Raw genomic sequence first — 19,630 nt, forward strand, 5'->3', positions numbered from 1 at the left:
AGACACCAAAAACAGAACTAGACAAAGCTGAGGGTTTGTTCTTGCCCCTCTTGTGAGTTGCTCGCAGCTCTCAGGCCCTGTCTGAAGTCGTCCCCAACTCCACACCGGGAGAAAATGTTTCCTGAGAAAAATGAAAACCCCTCTTAAAACCTGATGGAATAGAAAAGCCATTTAAAATAGTTTACAGGTTTTAAGGTGCCTTTTACATGTTAAAATAACATTTCCCCTCAAGCTTTTGAATTAAATTGCCTTTCTAAAACAGAATTGATTTTAGTGTATCTTCTTAGAATTAATTGGGACTAATTAGTTTAAAAACCTAAAATACCTCCAATATTTCCCTCTTTGGGTTTAATTCTAACAATGAGTTTAACAACAAGACCCTTTTGCTCCATCTTCTCAGCGCACACTGAGGTTTTGCTTTGGGGTTGAAACTTTCACGGGGACAGAAATAGAATGTCCTTTTGTCGTTCTCATTGGGTTGGACGGTGACGTTTGAGACAAGCAAAGAGATGACAGATGGAACAAATATTTCTAATTTTGTCTTTCTTTGCTTCATTTTCATGTCTTCAGAGACCCCTGGGTCTTGCTGAGGGGATCTCTGACTTGGCTTCATTTTCTGTCCCAGGCCGATTGAGATGTGTCTGTGCCTCAAAGACAGACTTAAAAGTACCGACAGGTTCTTTCCCTCCCAAAGACAGGCGAGACCTCCTCCCATCAGGCTGAGTCCATTCCTTGTCTGGAGCCAGGGAGCTCTGCTTCCCAAACTCTCACAGCAAGATTCCTGGCCTCGCTCATTTGTCTTGCATTAAATTTTCTTGCAATCTTGCTTAATTCGAGCATGACTTAGCAAGAAATGCATTTTTAATATGTGACTCTAACACTTTCTTATTTAAGGATGCGTGTTTGTATGTTGACATAGCAAGAAAAATAGGTATATTAAAACGCATTTCTAATAATACTCAAGTGTGGAAAGATTAGCCATTTGGCAAATTTGAAAAGAGGTATGGAGTAACCATAAGGAAAACAGTGAGGGCCAAGCACAGGGGCTCACACCTGTAGTCCAACACTTTGGGAGGCTGAGGTGGGAAGACTGCTTGAGGCCAAGAGTTCAGGACCAGCCTGGTCAACATAGCAGGACCTTGCCTGTACAATTTTTGTTGTTGTTAAGTAGCCAAGCGTGGTCGTGGGCACCTGTAGTCCTAGCTACATGGGAGGTTAAGACAGGAGGATCACTGGGCTGAGGGCCCAGGAGTTTGAGGCTGCAGTGAGCTATGATCCAACCACTATACTCCAGCCTGGGTGACAGAGCAAGACCCTGTCTCTAGAAAAGAAAGAAAGCAGTGAAAAAGGCAAATCAGGTGCATAAACCTGACGAGTGGGGCTTCTGTCAGGCGTTGAGGTGGGACCGTGGGCTGGGGTCAGGTATTGGTCCCATGGAGACCAGATGAGCCTGTGAACCCAGGGTCTGCTGGAGGCTGGCCCTATCCTGTGGCTTCAAGCCCTTCCACCTTGCTGAGACTGGAGGTCCCCAGCAGCCAGCTTTTGAGGCTGACCAGGAATAAACACAGGGATTCTATGGGTGAAGAATGGGATTGGGGACCAGGTCCCCACAGAAGGACTATGACTTGGTGTCCACCTTCCAGGGTGGACACTCTGTCTTCTCTCCTGTACTGGTGGATGCACATCCATGCACCTAGCCCTGGCCAAGCCTTCCTGTGTTCTGAAGGACATCCCATCCCATCCCATCCACATCCCATCCCATCCCATCCACATCCCATCCCATCCCATCCCATCCCATCCCATCCCACTCCATCCACATCACATTCCGTCCCATCCACATCTCATCCCACCCCATCCACATCCCATTCCATCCCATCCACATCCCATCCCATCCACATCCACATCCCATCCCACCCCATCTACATCCCATTCCATCCCATCCACATCCCATCCCATCCACATCCACATCCCATCCCATCCCATCCACATCCCATCCCATCCCATCCACATCCCATCCCATCCACATCCACATCCCATCCCACCCCATCCACATCCCATTCCATCCCATCCACATCCCATCCCATCCACATCCACATCCCATCCCACCCCATCCACATCCCATTCCATCCCATCCACATCCCATCCCATCCACATCCACATCCCATCCCACCCCATCCACATCCCATTCCATCCCATCCACATCCCATCCCATCCACATCCACATCCCATCCCACCCCATCCACATCCCATTCCATCCCATCCACATCCCATCCCATCCACATCCACATCCCATCCCACCCCATCCACATCCCATTCCATCCCATCCACATCCCATCCCATCCCCATCCACATCCCATCCCACCCCATCCACATCCCATTCCATCCCATCCACATCCCATCCCATCCCCATCCACATCCCATCCCACCCCATCCACATCCCATTCCATCCCATCCACATCCCATCCCATCCCCATCCACATCCCATCCCACCCCATCCACATCCCATTCCATCCCATCCACATCCCATCCCATCCCCATCCACATCCCATCCCACCCCATCCACATCCCATTCCATCCCATCCACATCCCATCCCATCCCCATCCACATCCCATCCCACCCCATCCACATCCCATTCCATCCCATCCACATCCCATCCCATCCCCATCCACATCCCATCCCACCCCATCCACATCCCATTCCATCCCATCCACATCCCATCCCATCCCCATCCACATCCCATCCCACCCCATCCACATCCCATCCCACCCCATCCACATCCCATCCCATCCACATCCCATTCCATCCCATCTACATCCCATCCCATCCACATATCATCCCATCCCATCCCATCCCCATCCTGTCCCATCCACATCCCATTCCATCCCATCCACATCCCATCCCACCCCATCCACATCCCATTCCATCCCATCCACATCCCATCCCATCCACATCCACATCCCATCCCACCCCATCTACATCCCATCCCTCCCCATCCACATCCCATCCCACCCCATCCACATCCCATCCCACCCCATCTACATCCCATCCCACCCCATCCACATCCCATCCCACCCCATCCACATCCCATCCCATCCACATCCCATTCCATCCCATCTACATCCCATCCCATCCACATATCATCCCATCCCATCCCATCCCCATCCTGTCCCATCCACATCCCATCCCACCCCATCCACATCCCATTCCATCCCATCTACATCCCATCCCATCCACATATCATCCCATCCCATCCCATCCCCATCCTGTCCCATCTACATCCCATCCCACCCCATCCACATCCCATTCCATCCCATCCACATCCCATCCCATCCTCATCCACATCCCATCCCACCCCATCTACATCCCATCCCACCCCATCCACATCCCATCCCACCCCATCCACATCCCATCCCATCCACATCCCATTCCATCCCATCTACATCCCATCCCATCCACATATCATCCCATCCCATCCCATCCCCATCCTGTCCCATCCACATCCCATCCCACCCCATCCACATCCCATTCCATCCCATCTACATCCCATCCCATCCCATCCATATCCCATCCCATTCTATTCACATCCCATTCCACCCCATCCACATCCCATTCCATCCCATCCATGCAAGAACACCCACTTACAAGTCTCCCTTCTTGCTCCTATCCCAGTTCCTTCCTGGTAGGTCCTTCCTGCTATTATTTCTTTCATTTTCAGAAACCCTCTCTCAATCTTCCCTTTCCGGCTGCCACCCCATTCCTCTTCCTGTCTTTCTAGCAAAAGTTCCTCAAAAGAACCATCTGGTCCTCCTGTCTCCAGTTCTGCTCCACTTGGGGCTATCCTGAACCTGCTCCAACCTCTGTGGCTTTTGCACACACTTTTCCCCTGGAACTCCTCTTCACAATCACTGGTGACCTCCACTTTGCTGAGTCCAGTGATCACCACTCAACCCCAGAGTCACTTGGTTCCAGGACACCACTTGCTCATACTTCTTTGGTCTGCTCTTTTCAGGTGCCTGCTTCTTTGGGATCTCTAAATGGCAGAGAGCTCTGGAACTCAGCCCTAAGCCTCTTTTCTCTACTTTCCCTTGGTAAGCCCAGATAGTCTTATGGTTTTAACTAGGTCGTTTATACACTGATGATTCCAGCCTACATCGTGTATATACTGGTGGCTCTAGCTCATGTCCTCTATACACTGATGGCTCCAGCCATGTCATCTATACACTGATGGCTCCATCCCATGTTCTCTATGCCTTCAGCCACGTCCTCTATACACTGGTGGCTCTAGGTCATGTCCCCTATACACTGATGGCTCCAGCCATGTTATGTATACACTGATGGCTCCAGCTCATGTATTCTATACACTGATGGCCCCAGCCTGCAATCTCTATACACTGATGGCTCCAGCTCATATATTCTATATACTGATGGCCCCAGCCTGCATTCTGTATACACTGATGGCTCCAACTCACCCCTCAGCCTGAGACTTACATAATCTGCCTGCTTTCTCAGCATCTCAACCTGGGTGTCTAGGAGCCTCTCACACTTTACACCTTTAGAACTCAACTCCCAAGTGCTCTCCAGGCCTGCTTCTTGGGCAATTTTACTGACCTCATCCTTTTAGTTGCCAAAACCTTGGAGGTACCCTTGACCCGTCAGCAAATCTGGCTGACTCTACCTCCTATGTTTATCTAGAGTCTGTGACTTTGCCCCTCCACGGCTCACAGCCAGGCCCCCCTCCCTTGCCCAGATTATCACATTAGCCACTAGATTGCTCTCTCTGCTCCCGCCCTTTTCCTTCTTCCCCTGTTCTCAACCCAGCAGCCAGAGGGGCCTGGTTAAAATGCAAGTCAAACCAGGCCATTCTTGGGCTCAAACCTTGTGATGGCTTCCATTCACCCCAAGCAAAAGCCAGAGCCTCTGTGATGGCCTGTGTGGGCCTTTCTTCTTCTTGCCTTCTGGTTCACTCAGCCTGGTTCCAAGCCAGGCACTGTCCCTTCTTGGGGCCTTTGTACTGGCTTTTCCCTCCATTAGGAACGCTCTTCCCCAGGATATCTGAATAGCTCCGTCCCACACTTTCCTCATCTCTTTAATGAGCCCGCCCAGGGAAGCATTTGACAACCCTTTAAAAATTGCAACCTCTTCCTATCCCAGCACTCCTGTCTGCTTCATTTTCTCCCTTGGTACTTGTCACCAGATGATATAGGGTGTCATCTGATGTACGACATATTTTTATCACTTACCTTGTTTACTGTCCATATGCCCCTATCCTCCCACATGGTCTAGAATAGAAACTCCATGAGGGCAGGGAATTGTGTTTTGATGACTGGTCAATGCCATGCGCATGCTATGGGTCCAATAAATATTTTATTGAAATCAACGAATGACACAGTTAGGATCTCTGTTACTCATCCTTCTGGACATGGGGTTTGGAGTCCTCACAGCCACACCTCAACACCTCCCTCGGGATGCAGCATCCAGGCAGAACCCGGCCATGTACCCTAAGCAAAGCCTCCCTGGCACCAGCTGCTGGTGGTTTGACCTCCAGAACTAGCATTCAAGGATGTCACCTCATCACCACTTAGCCATGGGTTAACTGCCCAAGAGTCTGGCTTCCAATTCCTCATCTCCCTGGAACAGAGATTCAAATTCTAACAGTATAGAATCTGTCTTCCTTTCTTCTCAGGGAGACATGTCTATTCCATCCTGTTTATTCTAGGAATGACTCCTGGATGATAATCTTAAAAAAACAGTTTCTGTGCACTGACTGTGTCTGTCTCAAAGGGCAAACCGCCACTGAGAGCTCCTTAAAGGGTATGCTTGGTCATGCACAAATCTATCAGCGTTGTGGGCTTTTATCATCCAAAATGTTGACCCATCGAGGCTGCAGCTACACACTGCTCATTCTATCAAAATGTTTTAAGATCTTTGGCTGGGCCCACCAAAAACAAGAGCACTGCTTAGAGCTCTGTGTTCCCCCTGAAAGGTGGTGGTGCCACCTCACCCTCTCCTGGTCCTAAAGCCTCAGGGAAGCCATGCTCAGCATGAACTGCTCCAGGCATAACAAAAACTGCACTGGTTTCAGTTTAGCCCTTTTTCCCCCCTCCAGGGGTCAAGATTGCCCAACCATGTGCCTCTTTCCGGAGACGTGTGTCCCTTGTATGTCCTGCCATCTGGGGGCATCTGATGTGGCATGGCTTCCTCTTAGAAAAGTCTTCCTCTCCCTGGGTAGGGAGGGAAGAGCCGGTGCAGTGACGTCAGAGATACTGGAAGTCCCTCCCGGCAAAGCCCCACAAGGCATTTCTGACGCTGAGTCAGTGGTTCCCTTTGCACTTGTTCCATATGTACATATTTCCAAAAGTCTTTTAAATTCAGTATCAGCTCCTCTGTTTTCACACTTTTTTCCAAATAGTTTGATCCGTGATTCATTTTACTTCGCCCAGAAAACACTTATGCAGCTATGAACTCTCCCACATTGTTTGTTTGATGATAAATAGATTCTTTCCTCTTGGAGAAAAGAGCACTTTCTCCTCCCAGTACTAGGAAGGACTGAAATCCCTCCTGTGACGCCCTCTTACCTCAGAGGGAGTTGTTCCTCCTTGGGTTTTGTTATTTCAGAACAAATATGGTAAACTGTTTTCCCGTCAGTTACTATAGAGAAGAGATTATTTGCCTTTCTCTTAGTGCTTCTGAAAATAATAGATTACATATTTGGGAGGGTTTTTTTTAGATCTGGTTAATGTGAGATAGAGGGGGTTGCTCCGGGATGACATTGTTTGGTTTGGGAAGTATTCTCCCGGTTGCCCAGCAACAGGCTCTTGGAAACGGGAGTGGACTGCGTTGCCCCTGGCAACCGTTGTTACTTAGCAAACAATGAGGGCCGGGCAAACAGTGCCAAGACTGCGGACTCCAGGTTTTAATTGAACATCTGCATATATTTTTCTCAGATTAAATTTGAGTTTGATTTGCCACAACAGGTAGACATGGGTCCACTCGGGATCTACTTGAAAGAACCAAGATTGTAATGTTGATTCCCATGCTGCATAAACGCAGAGGCCCCATTGAAACAAACTTCTGGCCATTCGAATATGTCCTAGACTGCTCTCAACTGGAGACTTATTTTAGTCTTAAGTGGAATTTCTTTTTTGATCTAATTCCTGGTGTTCAGAAAATCATTACTTGTCCAACCTACTACCGTACATCACTGATAAATCCACAATTTCTGGAGCGCTTTTCAGCACGATGCCTTCATTTCTGCTGCCTAAGAATTTCAGAAGAGCAAAGAGTTGAGCCCTGGCTGGCTCACATGTAGAGACATTCACAGATAGGGTTGGCTGGGGATGGAAACTGGACCCAGCACCTTCTGGTTTCGTGTGCTCAGTGTTCCTGCCGAGAAGTTGGGTCCTCCCGTGGCCCTCAGTGGGGTGTGTGTTATGTTTATTAAGGGAGGTCTCATGTTCCCACTAACAAAGTGCCCTGTTGATGGGCCCTTTGCAGCCACAGGTTGGATTTTGATCAAAACAGCCTCACTCCCCCACCTCCTCACTGGCAAGTCAGAGATAGCGGTTGTTTACAAGGGTTTGTTGCTTAGGTAAACACCACCCCTGAACTTCATTCAGAGCAGGTGACACATTTCTTTCCCTTCTCCCAGCACTGCCCCAGCCCCGCCCCACTGCCAGGGCTATAAATGAAGAACTGTTATCCAGGACAGGTTTTTGGTGAAGACTTTATTCTTCCTTATTCATCTCGAATGCAATCTGACTAATGCAGCAACAGCCGCAAAAGTGTCGCCTGGAACAGACACTCCAGCCTGTCACTAAAACAGCTGCTGTGGTTCCTGTGGTGAGACTCGCTTTCGTTGTATGGATTTTTTTTTAGGGGCGATTCACTTTGTTGCTGAATGCCCCCAAGAAAATGTTCATTGCACGTTTGTTACCAGCATTTCAGCTAATGTCTTAGGACTATTTAAAGTATCTAAACAAATTTCCCAACTTTCTTTTGCAGCTGAAACTTATAATGGAATGTCATTTGTGTTATATAACAAATAAAAATAAGCTTGTGTTTTTTTCCTTAAAAAGGCAAGCTGATTAGCCATCGGCCTTATTAGATGCAATAATTAGGATCCAACGGCTGTGAGTGTTGTTGGAATCAAAATGAATAAGCTCTGACTTACACAAAGACTCCCCCAAAGATTAAAATACAGGATTTGTCCTGCAACCTGTTGTAGGATAGTTGTAGAAGACCACTATATGCTTCAAAAGATAAATCTTCCCAAAGAAATGCTGTTGTGCCTTCTACAATATTATTTTCTGCCCAGTCCCCAGTTTAAGTAAGTCATTTTTCAGGAATTAGAGCCTCATTAAAATTTTTTTTAATTGATCATTTTCTTATTTCCCATGGAAGTATTTTCCCATATATCAGGCTTTGCAATTTAGACAAATCACTTAACATCTTTAGGTAAGTTTCTTCATCTGTTTGATGAAAGAGCTGGGTTAAGTGGTTTTTAAAGGGGCCTCTCTGTGCTGTGGTTTTAGGTGGAAATTCTTGTATTTGAACTAGGTTGTTTCTCCGCTTCTTAAATTCCAGAATCAAGTCACGACCAGAGGGGAGGTAGCGGGTAGATTGGAAAGGTCCCGTATGTGATGTTGGTGGGATCTGGAAAACCAGCCTCTTCCTGGCCCGAATCAGTCATGGAGACGTGGAAAGAACATGCACTGCCTGTTGCCCTGTGCTCACTGGCCGTCTCTTGAGATGGCTGTCAGGGACAGGAAGGGCCACACAGGCAGGACAAAACCCTGTCCCCAGGTGGGCACAGGTGCCCAGTGGGCCTGCTGCCGTGTCAGGTCACCAGGCTGGGAATGCAGGAGATGCTACTGCTGAGGAACTGTCACTTGTCATTTCTGGGTCCACTCCTCTACCCTCTGGCAGCGTGGGTTGCTCTGAAAGATTTTGAAGGTGGGACAGGAGAGGGTGAGTGAGGTGAGGCCTCCGCATGCCAGATTTTCACTGGCACATTCCCCATCTTCATCTTGACCATCAACAGCTGCACTGCAGCCCTGCTCATGGTCAGAAAGGGAGAGAAACGTGAGAGGGAAAGAAAGGCTTGGCCGGGCGCGGTGGCTCAAGCCTGTAATCCGAGCACTTTGGGAGGCCGAGACGGGTGGATCACGAGGTCAGGAGATCGAGACCATCCTGGCTAACACAGTGAAACCCCGTCTCTACTAAAATACAAAAAACTAGCCGGGCGAGGTGGCGGGCGCCTGTAGTCCCAGCTACTTGGGAGGCTGAGGCAGGAGAATGGCGTAAACCTGGGGGGCGGAGCTTGTAGTGAGCTGAGATCCGGCCACTGCACTCCAGCCCGGGCAACAGAACGAGACTCCGTCTCAAAAAAAAAAAAAGAAAGAAAGAAAGGCTGGTAAAAGAAGGAGCAGAAGACAAAAGCATGATGCCTTAGGGAGCCGCTCCCAAGAACCCTGGGACAGGCCCCTGTGCTCAGCTGAAGACGGGAGCTGGAGGCCGACATGGTGAAGGTGGCTAGAACAGGTGGGCAGCCCAGAGCAGGCAGGCCGCTCATTCTCTTGTTCATTGCAAAATACGCCTTGAGCATCTTGAGCATCTTTGCAGGCAATGTGCTACGTAGGGGCTGGAGTTGGGGTGAGGGAGCTGCGAGGGGGCTGCTGAGATGACACAGACCCAGAATTTGTTTTCTCAAGAAGGGCTGACTAGCCAAGAAGCCAGATGTGAACAGCTGCATGACAGGAAGGAATCTGAGGGGCCAGCACGGAGAGTGGTTTGATGAATCTGGAAACGCTGCGTGGAGTAAAGGTGCGGCCTTAGACGTGTGGCTCTCCACGGGGGTGGTCCTGCCCCCAGGGGACACTGGGCGATGTCTGGAGACATTTGTGGCTGTCACAACAGGCGTCGGGGGTGGTTTCCTGGCACGGAGTGGGTGGAGACCAGGGATGCTGCTCAGCACCCTGCGGTGCCCAGGACAGCCCCAGCCCAGAGCATGCTCCTGCCCCTCGTGCCCACATTGCCGAGGTCAGGAAAGCCTGTGTGAGATGACAAGCTGACTGGAGAGATGGTTTCCCCACTGCTCTTCACTTGCCTGGGTTCCCCTTTGGAGCTGCTGGCTGCTGTCTCTCTGTCTCCCTCCCTCTTTAATGCAGCCGTCACTTTGATCTTAGCTGTCATGGGTAGGTGGACTTTGAGGGACAGAGTGCTGCCCAGCCTGCCTGGCCCCACTGGAGGGGTCTTGTTTATCCCCACCCTGGCAGGTGCATCAGCCCCATTCTCACCCTCCCTGCGTTGTGTGCAGGGGACACCAGTGCCAGCCTCCGGTGTCACTCCATGCATTGCCACCACCTTGTCACTGTGAGTCTGGACCACTGTGTGCCACGCTGCCTCCTTCAATTCTGCATACCTTAGACATGCAGGCAGAAGCTGCTGCTCAGTGCAGGGGCCGGTGCTCAGGCCTGGGGGTCTGGCAGGCGTGGGCTCTAATTCCATTTGAATCAGAGGGTCCTTCGGGGTTGTGTGGCCATCTCATTTAAACACTTCATCCGGAATCAGAGGAAGCCCGGCTTTCCCCACAAAGCAGGCGCCAGGGGAGAGAGTTTCAAACCAAGTAGCTGGATGCATGAGGGAGAAGGTGGCCTGGGAGCAAGAGCGAGAGCGGCAGGACAGGAGCGGCACGAGACGCAACAGCTCATGGGAAGGGGATATGGGTGACCCCAGCAGGGGCCAGGCACCAGAATGGCACAGACAGGTGACCTTGGTCTCTGGAAGAGGAGGGAAAGGATAAGCAGATATTGAATATGCGCGACTGGCCAGGGAGTGACCCCCAGATCTTTACATTCTGAAAAACCCACTGCTTTAAACGCACAGGGAACTGCTTCCAGGGATAGACAGAGGGAATGGTCGTTCTAAGTCACGCTTATTTACAAGTTCCTCCCAGTTACTGAGAATGAAGAAAGAGCCACTTACTTCTCAACTGGAACCACAGAGGACTGGAGAAATGTCCAAGTCTGGCTCGAACTCATCCAGTCACTCCCCACAGGGACCGTATCAGTTCATGATCGCTCCAATAGCATCAGCTAAATTCTAGAAACTTCTAAAGCAAAAGCTAAGCTCGTGTTGTTATTTGGAATTCTCTTTGGCATGGGGTTGGGGAAGCGATTTATATATGGAAAAGAAGCGGCAGCTCCACGTGGGCCGGAGAGCGGCGGCTCCGGAGGCTCCCGAGTCATAAAAACATGTGCTTCCTCCTCCTAAAGGAGTGACTTAGCCAAACCCAAGCCGAAGCCCCAGTGCAGCCTGCCTCTTCCTGCTTGGTGACCTTCAGCTCATGGCTCGCCCTTTCTGAGCCTCAGCATGTGTGTTGTGTCTAGAGCAGAGGCGATGTGGCCACAGCTTCCTCAGAGTCCGTCGGCCCCCACGTGTGCCAGCTTTGCCCACAGTCTGGGGCTCGGTCTGGCCACCGGCTGCTGCCACTGCTGTTGTCCTTGGGGCTGTGTCCCTCTTTCGTTTGGCTACTTTGGTTTTCTGGTTGTTTTTGGTTGTTTTGTTGTTTGTTTATCCTCTGTCTTCTGTCTCCCAGGCTGGAGTGCAGTAGTGCAGTCAGCTTACTGCAGCCTCAAATTCCTGATCTCAAGCAATCCTCTGGCCTCACCCTCCCAAAGTGCTGAAGTTACAGACATAAGCCACCTTCCCCGGCCCCCAGTTGTTTATTTGTTTGTTTGTTTGTTTGTTTGTTTGTAGAGACGGGGCCTCGCTGTGTTGCCCAGGCTGGTCTCGAACTCCTGGGTTCAATGGATCCTCCCGCCCCTGCCTAGGTCATATTTCATTGATCAGGCACCTGCTGGGATCCATACTCAGGGTGGACACATCAACTACATCATTCCCTTCCCCCTCCCAGCCCCTTTCTCAGATTAAGAAACCAAGGCCACGGCCACAGTCAGTAAGTAAGCGAGTGACAGGCCTGGGATTTGAACCTGAAGCCTGGCCTCCTCCCTCTGCTCTGGGTGGCCGTACCTCCTTCCCAGCCACTCGACACTCCCCTTGGCATTTGTTCTTATTTATATAAATAATGGAGGTTGCAAAGTCTTTTTCCCCCGGCTGGAGCCGACTCCCCAGTAAGATCCAAAGGTGGGGCCAGGAGTAGGAAGGGAACCAAGTGTTCCTTTTCTTTGGATGCGCTTTGTGGGGCAGGGCTCTCTGCCTGCCTACGGATGGTCTTCAGGTGACAGGGTCTTGATCAGCCAGACTTATGAGTGTGAAGGGCAGGCTCCAACCCTCTAAAGAAGGGATCCTACAGACAGCAGACCCTTTCGACATCGAAATGTCTGGAACCCCCACCTTGGTAGTTAATCCCTTGGTTTAGCACATGCACTCTATGCAGTGAAAACTCATGGGAGGGTTTTTTCAGCCAGGGAATGAGAAGACATTGTTATCTTTGAATCACCCCAATGTGAAAGAAAATTGGCTCGGAGAGGGCTGCGGCTGGAAGCAGGGAGACCAATTAGGAGGCGGATGCGGTGGTTCCAGGTAGGAGATGGGGAGGCAGGGGCTCACTAAAATAGTAGCAGCAGGAGCGGAAGGAAGGGGGAGGCAGAGATGGTATCAGGTGGAGACAGCAGGCTGAGTCACCAGCGACACGTGCCCCAGGGCCCAGGGAGATGCCCAGTGCCTTAAACAGCCCCCTGGCTTAGGAAACGCAAGAGGAGAAATTTAGCGGTGGGGGTGCGGGGGGAGTTTCCCTTGGACTTGTTGAGGCACCTGAGGGGCCCCCAGGCAGAGAGGTCTGGGAGGCAGCTGGAGAAGGGAGCCAGAGCCAGGTGATTTGGGTGGTGCTGGGAGTCCTGGTGCCATGAGGTCGTCCACATTGAGTGTGACGGGGAGGGGCACAAGGGTGGAGGCCGAGGGTGGTAGACAAGGAGGGACCAGTGCAGGGGACTGAGAAGGTACCATTGGGGGAAAAATGAAACCAGATGACAACAGTGCCCAGAAAGGAGGGAGGATGGAGCTTTGAGGAGCGACACGAAATGCTGCAGAGAGGCCAAGTTCAGAGAAGGCCTGAAAACTGCCTGGTGAGGACCTCAAGAACAGTGGGCAGACATGAGAACTGCAGAGAGAAGACGATGGAGACCCCCTCCCAAGAGTATGGACTTACAAAGAAAAAAGAATCCGTATCTCAAGAGAAGATAAAGGATGAAGAGCAGGTTTCAGTGGCAGTGGATGTTCTCCTCAAATGGGTGTGATGTGAGCTTGTCTCCTCAAATGGGTGTGATGTGAGCTTGTCTCCAAAGAATGGAGCCTGTGCAGAAGCCAGATTACAGGCTTGATCAGTGGGTCCTTGGAGGGAGATGGAAGGCTCTAGAACCTTCAGGAAGGGGACCAGCAGCCTTTTTCTGTAAAGGACCAGAGAGTACATATTTTAGGCTTCTGCTGGGGTCTGTCTCAGCTCCTCACCTCTGCTGTTGGAGCACAAAAGTCATCATAACTACTGGGAAAATGGGAGTTGAAGATGCAAGGAACTGGATGTAGACAGTCTAGATGTGAGACAGTGAGGGGAGGTCAGCACAGGGAAGGGGTTGCGGGGTAGAAGAAGGTGGAAGAGACAGCGTGGCAGGGGCATGGCTGAGAGCCAGAAGGTGCAGAGGCGTGTCAGAAAAGGGTTGCAATTTCAGAATGGAATCTTGCAAGGAGTAAAGTATAGAGAAAAAATGTACTTTGAGGCTTTCTCCCATAGGCATGTGTGTGGATGTGTGAACATAGGTCCCCCCCAACTTTTTACTACAAGAATTGTTGTTGTTTTTATCTAGTGGGAGGAGTCAACATTCAGTGTAATAGAAAAATGTCTGGAGTAAGAAAATGACAGGTGTCTTCTGAGTGGTTTTGGCCATTTTTCTCATATTGTCCTGCATCAGGTGGCGTATGTGTGTGCATGTATGTGTGTCTGTGTGTGTATTTTTATGTATACATGTAGGTACATGCATTTTTGTGTGTATGTGTGTATATGTGTATGTCCATGTATATTTGTATATATGCATACGTGGGGAGTGTATACATACATGCGTGTGTGTGTGTGACACTCTCACGTCCTCTCCGGGGGGACAGCATCGGCTGATGCTCGGCCTCTAGCTTGGAATCCAGTTACCTTTCACTCCAATGTGTTGGACTTCAGGGCACCCCATAACCTAAGGAGAATGTCCATTTCCTAGAAACCCAAGTTTTGTTGTGTTGAAGTTAGTGCTAAAAGCAGTGGAATCAGGTTGCCTGCCAAAAGAGTATTTGCTGGGTGAAAATGTCAGTGAAGCCTTGGTGGTTTTTTTAATTCAAACTTCACCCTGAATTTGGTATAGTATTGATGGCAGTTAAAAGCAGACCACATCAGAGACGAGGTACACCATACCTTAGTTTGGACAATTTTTATATTAATCAAATCAAGGCCAGGCATAATGGCTCACACCTGTAATCCCAGCACTTTGGGAGGCCGAGGTGGGAGGATTGCTTCAGTCCAGGAGTTCGAGGTTATTCTGGGCAACATAGCGAGACCCCTGTCTCTACCAAGAATTAAAAGTTAGCCGGGCATGCTGGTGCTCACCTATAGTTCCAGCTACTCGGTTGGCTAAGGTGGGAGGGTCACTTGAGCCAGGGAGGTCGAGGCTATAGGGAACTGTGATCGCATCACCGCACTCTAGCCTGGGTGACAGAGAAGACTGTGCCTGAAAAAAAAAAAAGTCAGGTTTCTAAAAGGGAAGGAATGGGTGTTTCCTCTGTTATGACGGGGGTCCCTGGCTTAGGGGAGGCCCTGTCAGTGCAGCTTGCTCTAAGCCTCTGAAGATTAGAACCTGTGACTTAGGGACCAACTGGGTGTCCACACTTCCCCATCCCCATTCCACTCTGCAAACAGCCCTTTCTCAGGCCAGTTGTCAAGGGCTTGGTTCTGATCCTTTTCTAGAGAAAGGAGGGAGAGTTTGGCTCCTGAGAAGAAAACAGGAACAGAAGCCCAATTCTTACGAAAAGAAAAAGGAATTTGAATTCTGAAGATACTTGATTTCAGAGAAGCTCGGAGCCAGCTCCAGTCCTTGAAAGCTCATTGCTACAAGAGGAAAAAAAAAAAAACAAAACCAAAAGAGAGGAATGGCTTAGGCATAGAGGGAACAATGGTTGCCCTCGGTGTGCTTGGAAGTCTGCTGCTCTGGAACGCGTGGGTAGCCTTCAGGGGGTCCTGTTCTTTTATTTCAGACTCCTTGCCTGGCTGAATTGTCATGATTTTGTGTCCTGCCTACTCTCCTTTTTCATCTTCCCGTTCTCAACCTGTCTACAGGCCTGTTTTACTCGGGGGCTGTTTGTCCAGATGCCTTCTCAGATATCACACATCCATTTTGAACAGAGGTCCTTCTGCCCCCCAGGGGACACTGGGAAATGTCTGGGGACATCTGTGGTTGTCACAACTGGGGGTGCTCTTGGCATGGAGTGGGTGGAGACCAGGGATGCTGTTCAGCGCCCTGCAGTGCTCGGGACAGCCCCAGCCCAGAGATGGACCCATCCCCAATGTTCGCAGTGCCAAGTGGGGACACACACTGTCATCTTTGGTGATAATCAGGGCAGAGTAATAACTCTTGGCACTGAGAACTAACTGGGTCCACAGGGAGTGATCCTGGTGCAAGAAAGGACGTGGTTCCACCATCAAGGAGGTTCAAGAATCCACTTTTCAGGAAGGAGATGGCTGTGTCTTCCCTGTGCGTGGGGCCAGGCCACACAAGCCTGAATGGTGGGGACAGAATCTTAAAACACACATCACTTGCTCCGTAGACCTGGCCCTCCAGGAGAAGGAAATGGATGAGATTTTTCTGGGCAGCGTAATGACACTGCAAGTGTTAAGACAAGCACCAGGACAGAATCTGGGCTTTGAAGCAACCGGTACTCCTGAGAGCGCTCTGGGCTTGTTCCTTCTTGTTCGGAGGGAGGAAATTAATTGCTTTCTTCGGGCAGATGAACTCTGGTACCATCTGGACGCCAGCGAGTACCAGGAGAGGAGGAGCTGATGGCTGGCGGAGGCCTTGTGCCTCCCAAACGCCAAGGCTCATTAGCCAATCAGAATGAAGGTAACTAAAACCACTCAGCTAACTCTGCCCCAATTATCACCGAAGATGACAAAACATTGTCTAAATACTGATCTGAACTGTGTGAGGCAGGTGACAGCTCCATTTGGCATATGGAGGAACAGGAATAGAAGAGAGATTGCTTAAGGTCGCAGTGAGTCAGCGGCTCAGCCAGGAACGGGCCCAGAAATTGCTCTCAGCGTTTTCTGCATTTCCTTTCCTGACATTGCTGGTTACTAGGTGATGGGAGTATTTTTCTGTAAACAGAAGCCTCTTCCCTTTGTGCCCAGGCAGATTCATTCATCACACTGTAGTCCAGGGCTGCTTCTAGCTGCGTCTCTCCTGTGCCCCTCACATGAAGTCAGGAAGCCACGGGAGATGTTCCCACTGGCGCATTTGACTCAGCAGAGGCTCCAAAAGGTCAAGTGCGCATCTGGTTCACTTGAATGTTCGTTCAAGGTCAGATGCGCGTTTTGTGGATTCCAAAGGCTGGTGCCGGCCAAGGAGGGGAAATTGCGCCGCTGGTTCTGGGCTTTTCCCCTTTATTTCATGCCCGCCCTGATCTTGGACCAGATGGTAAATGAAACGTGCTTAGCTTATAAACAGCACTCCGGGCATGTTTCTGAGCCACGAGGGAGCTTTAGGCCAGCCAAGCCCATCGGCCAGGCAGGGCCAGGCTGGGTGACAGGTCATGTCTCGGCCCCTCCCCTTTATATTGGCTGTTCCAAGGCTCCTGTAACCCGGTCTAAGAGGACACAGGGGAAGGCAGTCAAAGAAAGACTGCCCAGGTCCTCGCCACAGGAAGAAAAACAGAAGAGGGAACAAAGGAACGTGAGAAAGCAAGGACGGTGGGGCAGTCACCGAATGAGTCCAAGTTCCCACGGCAGATTCAGGTTCAGACAAGAAGCATGGCCTCCACTCACTCACATCTACTGTCCTGTGCTGGAGTGAGGGGTTCCCAAACTGGGTGCTGCAAAGGCACTCCACAGTGTGCTTCCCTGTGCCCTGTGGACTTTACATTGAATAGTACCCACACCCTCGGGGCCCTGCCCTCTCTCTCTCTCCGCTGCCCCCTCCTCTGCCAGGTGGAGGAGTTACTCAGGATCCAGCATCACCCCTTCTGGGAGGACCATGTGAGTTACCGCTGTCACCTGGAAGCACGTCCAGGACCGTGAGCCGCTCCTTCTGCTGGGCCGACAGCTCATCGCTGGTGTCTTGTGTGTGTGTTTGTTTAACTCTTTATCACGGACATTTCAAATATCCATAAAGTAAATACACAATGCAATAAAACTTAATGAAGCCACCACCCTCTACAGGGTGTCAGTGTCCTGCCATTCTTATAGCACCTGGATACCCCATCCACTCTCCATCCTCCTCTCCACCCTTATATTTTTACAGGCTTTGTTGTCGTTGTTAAAATTCACATACAGTAAGTGCACAAACCTTAGCTGGCTAATTTTAACAAATCGCAATTCCATGTAACCCCACACTGTATTATCATACAGAATGTGTCCATCTCACTGGAGTGTCCCCTCCTGTCCCTTTCCAGTCACTCTCACCCGCCACCACCCCCTGCCCGCTGTTATGATTTTTTTTTAACTTTAGTTTTAATCCACTCTATCATCTACTCTTTTGGACTCAGCTTCTTTCACTCAGCGTAATGATTTTGAGATTCACCCATGCATTGTGAATTTCAGTAATTAATTCCTTTCTATTCATGAAGAGTATTCCAGTAGTATTCCTCTATTAGCGTTTTAGCTATGTCCTTCTTTTCCATTTTTAGTGGTTGTTTTAGGGTTTTCAGTATGAATCTTTAACTCATCATAGTCTACAATTTCTCATCCACTCTCCTGATGAGGAAGATTTGGGTTATTTTTACTTCTTGGTGACTGAATCAAACTACTATGAATAAGGCCGAGGCAGGCAGATCATTTGAGCCCAGAAGTTTGAGACCAGCCTGGGCAACCCTGTCTCTACCCAAAATACAAAAATTAGCTGGGTATGGTGCTGCACGCCTGTAGTCCCAGCTACTTAGGAGACTGAGGTGGGAGAATTGCTTGAGCCTGGGAGGTTGAGGATGCAGTGATCTGTGATTGTGCCACTGTATTTTATCCTGAGTGAGACCCTGTCTCAAAACAAAACAAAACCAACAAACAAAAGCTGCTATGAACATGCTTATACAAGTTATTATTAGTTTTTGAAGATACATGTTTTCATGTCTCTTGGATAAAAATAACTACAAGAGGAATTCTTGGCTAAAGGGCAAGTTTAACTTTCTAGAAAACTGCCAAACTTCTTTCCAATGTGGTCGTATCATCCGTGTCTACACATGGGGATGTGTGAGAGTTTTAGTTGCTCCATGTACCTACAACATTGGATGTTGTCAGATTTGTCAGCTTTAGCCATTCTAATGAGTATTTAGCAATATCTTGATATAGTTTGAATTTGCACTTCCCTGGTGACTAACGAGGCTGAACACTATTCATGTACTTTTGGGCGTCTGAATATCTTGCTTCGTGAAGTGCCTTTTTTTTAAGTTATTTGTCTTCTTATACTGAATTGTAGGGGTTTATATAGATAGATAGATTAGGATAAAAGCCCTTTATGAGATACATGTTTTGCAAATATTTCTCCCAGACTGTGGCTTACCTATTCATATTCTTAGTAAAATATTTTAATGAGCAGAGGTTTTAAATTTTGGTGAAATCTAATTTCTCAAGTTTTTCTTTTATGCTTATTTACTTTGTGCATTCTAAGAAACCTTTGTCTAACCTCCTATATTCTCTCTGAGAAGTCTTATAGTTTTAGCTTTTATGTGTAAGTTTATGTTCTAACTTGAAATCATTTTTATGTATGGTGTGAGGTAGGGGTCAAGATCCATTTATTTTCCCTAATATGGATATCCTGTTGATCCATCACCATTTGTTTAAAAGATTTTTCTTTCTCTGTTGAATTGCCTTGACACCTTTGTCAAAATCCAATTGAGCAAGAAAAGAGCTGAGGCTCCATTAGAAAAAAACAAAAATCAATTGATAATCTAAGTGTGGGTTATATTATTTATATATTGCCGAATTTGATTTATTAATATTTTAAATTATTTTTGCATATATGTGCATAAGAGGTATTAGTCTAAACACTTTTCTTGTAATATATTTGTCAAGTTTTGGTGTCAGGGTTTACTGACCTCATTAGTCATGAAGTATTCTTTTTTTTATTTTCGGATGGCATTTGTGTAATAATTCCTTTTTCAGTATTTGATAGCATTCACCAGTGAAACTATATGTGCCTGAAGTTTTCTTTGTAGGAAGTTTCCAATAACATATTCAATTTTTTTGTTATATGTATTACATTCACATTTTTTATTTCATCTGTGTCAGTTTTGTTATGTTGTGTGTTTTAAAAAAGTGTTCATTTTATATGTTATTGAATTTATGGGCTAAAATTGTTTGTAATAGTTCCCTATTATCATTTTGATTTCTGTAGAATCTCTAGTGATATATTTCTTTTTTTTTTTTTTTTTTTT

The 19,630-nt window shown here is 48.7% G+C and overlaps 1 protein-coding gene across 8 annotated transcripts in view; it reads left to right on the forward strand.

Annotated features, from left to right (window-relative positions):
* The window catches only part of RFX2 (regulatory factor X2), a 123,341-nt gene that overhangs the window by 38,706 nt on the left and 65,005 nt on the right, over positions 1-19,630 (forward strand). For 3 of the 8 annotated variants that reach the window (XM_017867010.1, XM_017867004.1, XM_017867008.1), the window contains one exon: positions 4,011-4,089. The exons of 4 other annotated variants lie outside the window; for them this stretch is intronic. The gene's annotated coding sequence lies outside the window, so the exon portion shown is untranslated. Of the gene's footprint in view, positions 1-4,010; positions 4,090-12,470; positions 12,545-19,630 lie in introns of those variants that run through there. One more of the 8 variants, XM_017867007.1, reaches the window with a different exon arrangement.

The sequence above is a fragment of the Rhinopithecus bieti genome, unplaced genomic scaffold (assembly GCF_001698545.2).
Source record: "Rhinopithecus bieti isolate Rb0 unplaced genomic scaffold, ASM169854v2 scaffold_1853, whole genome shotgun sequence".
Taxonomy (NCBI): Eukaryota; Metazoa; Chordata; class Mammalia; order Primates; family Cercopithecidae; genus Rhinopithecus; species Rhinopithecus bieti.